Source organism: Penaeus monodon, chromosome 29 (genome assembly GCF_015228065.2).
Source record: "Penaeus monodon isolate SGIC_2016 chromosome 29, NSTDA_Pmon_1, whole genome shotgun sequence".
NCBI lineage: Eukaryota > Metazoa > Arthropoda > Malacostraca > Decapoda > Penaeidae > Penaeus > Penaeus monodon.
The window spans coordinates 2,761,418-2,764,114 of NC_051414.1; the positions used below are offsets into that span (position 1 = coordinate 2,761,418).

The following is a 2,697-nucleotide window of genomic DNA, read 5'->3' on the forward strand; positions in this document are numbered from 1 at the left end:
TATGTCTGTCTTATCTTATTCTTATCCATTGGCTTCTGTCTCTTCTACTGCTTGTCATGTCTTGTGCTTCATCTTCTTTTTTTCAGTTTCCTCTTCTAATGTGTTTTACTTACTGTAAATGGTCTTTCTTCTTCTTTTCTTTTTCTTGCTTCTTTTTCATTCTCTTCTATTTATCTTCCTTTTTCTTTATCCTCTGTACTTTTCTGCACATTGTACGGGCAAAGACTCCTTTCTCATTGACACTTGTACAGTTAGCTTTTGTTTTCTTGTTTTTATTATGATTTACTAATGACTTTATTTAAGTATTGAGGTCCTTGATATTTTAAAAGTGACTGCCCCTTTCAGATGATTAGAGATTGTTTATAAGGAATCACAGATAACGGTGTTGCTGCACTGTGATAATGGCACGGATATTCTTTTGCCTTTTACTAAGCATAGTATTTTTACTAATAAGATGCTATTATGTAGAGTAACCTCAGTTTTAGCTGTACCTCACAAAAACTATGAAAATATATGTTCATTTTAAAAAGTTGTATACAAGTAAATATTCTGCCTTACTGACTACTCAGTACATTAGGCCTGAGATAAGATTAAGTCATGCAATATTTAGTTTTACATATAATAAACTACAATTTAGGGGTGTATTTTATGTTTATACAATAGGATAAAATACAATAACTTTTACATTCCAGTGTACAGCATTTTAAGCATAAAAAAAAAAATCACATAATAACATCCACATGGCTGTTCTTAAGTTACTAGTTTAACCAATTATGTTTATTTTTTTTACCATTTTTCACAGTTTCACAGTTTTTATTTGTGGCATGTATTAAATCAGTAACCTTGGTGTTGTTCTTTTAGAATTTTTTTTTTTTCTGTTATTATTGTTCTTTGTCAATAGGAACAGTCCTCATCCTGTTCATTTTATATGTTATATTAGTTTCCTTAAAAGGGGGCATCTGGTTGGAAGTTAAAAATAATTGGATATGTTTTGTTTTAGGATATGCTATACTTATAATGTAAATATCATGAGCAGTTAATGAAAAGATTTGAGTAATAGTACATTTTTTGAGATTGAAAACTCAAAGAGTAGATGTTTGAGATGTATAAACATTTTGAATAAAGTTTATGCCATTCTTTGAATCTCTGGAAGAATACAATACAATATTTTATTCCTAAAAGATTTATTTTGAGATTTGAAGCTTCAGAGTTTTCTTATTAGATTTCTTGCCATGTATTATTTTTTCTTGAACTCTAAGCATTACTTACTAAAATTATTTTATCAGATCCATGCATGGATATGCCTGCCAGTGCATTCCAGTTTATGGCAAGAAGGAGAATGGCTGACTGCACCTATTTTTATATGCATGTAAACCACCTTATCTTCCTTCCTGTGTGTGTTGAGGGGGATTCACCTCCCCTACCTCTTTTAATATTTGTTTTGCATTGAAAACTTCCAGATACAAGTCTCATGGCTTTTTTTTTCAGGCTTTTCCAAAAATATTACTAATTTTCCAACCAGACACCCCCTTAGGTATATTTAGATATATATTATATTCCTATTAAGTTTTGATAAGCCTCACAATATACCATGTTCTTTTGTTGTATATATTGTATTTTTGTACTGTGTTGTATGTTCATATTTGCAGTTTAACTGCATGCACATACAGATAAAATTGTTGTGTGAATGTAATCACCTAAGTTTGTATAACTTTTGTTAACTTATGCATGTTATTGTTTGTTTTACATTTGTTATTTGTAGGTCAGGTTTATGTACTAGGTTTTATGTTATTGAATTCTGGTTAGGCTTGCCTGTGCTAAGGCAATGTCAAGACTAGTGGAATTAACAAAAAATCACACATGTTCACAACTTACCTCATATGTGGCAATGTATATACAAAAAGCATCAGGGTTTCATTATGTAAAATGGTTCAAATATGATAAATGACTTCAGGATACACTGCTATATAGGTTATTTTATATAATGACATATTTGCATGCATGGTTTGATACTTGATAATGGTTATTACTTTTAATGTTGCACCCAGGGGACCTATAACCACGGAGTTGGCCAAAGCACATGCTCGTAACGCTTAAGTAGCCATAAGTTAGATTGCGCAGTGCTAGTTTGGTGATTTTAGATATTGTTTGCCATGCATCCTCATTTCTAGGGGCTTTATTTACAAAAGTATGATGTATGAAGACAGTGTAGTCCACTGTGGTGAACATAGCTAGTTACACTTGGGCACACTTGGGCAAAAGACTTGGCTGTTGAATAAGCCATAATACCTGGGTGAAATAGGTTAATGTATAATTGGGCCAGAACTCATCTTTGACCCAATTGGGATTAGTGTTAATAGACCTGAATAATTTAAGGAATTCACTAGCCTTCTGATAGATTTAGTATTCACAGCAAAACAATGCTCTTTAGTGTTCATCCCACAATTTTAATTCATCATATAGAGAACATATTGACTTATGCAAATACTTCTAGAGATGTGACACAATGGCTCCTCTGTGTATTCTTTTACTTCATTAGTGTTTGACTTGAAAACACAATACCTAAGTTTTGTTAGATTCACATTCTTATTAGAAGGGAATCTTAAACATTAGTTGTGTTGTCCATTGTTTATTCATTAAGATAAGACTTTGTGTGGAAACTCACCTAGGACCATTTTATCCCTTTCTTGTGTGATG

At 31.8% G+C, this 2,697-nt stretch overlaps 1 protein-coding gene across 1 annotated transcript in view; it reads left to right on the top strand.

Moving 5' to 3' along the window:
• Positions 1 to 2,697, top strand: part of LOC119591903 — a gene marked incomplete at its 5' end in the record, with an annotated part of 20,185 nt that overhangs the window by 13,994 nt on the left and 3,494 nt on the right.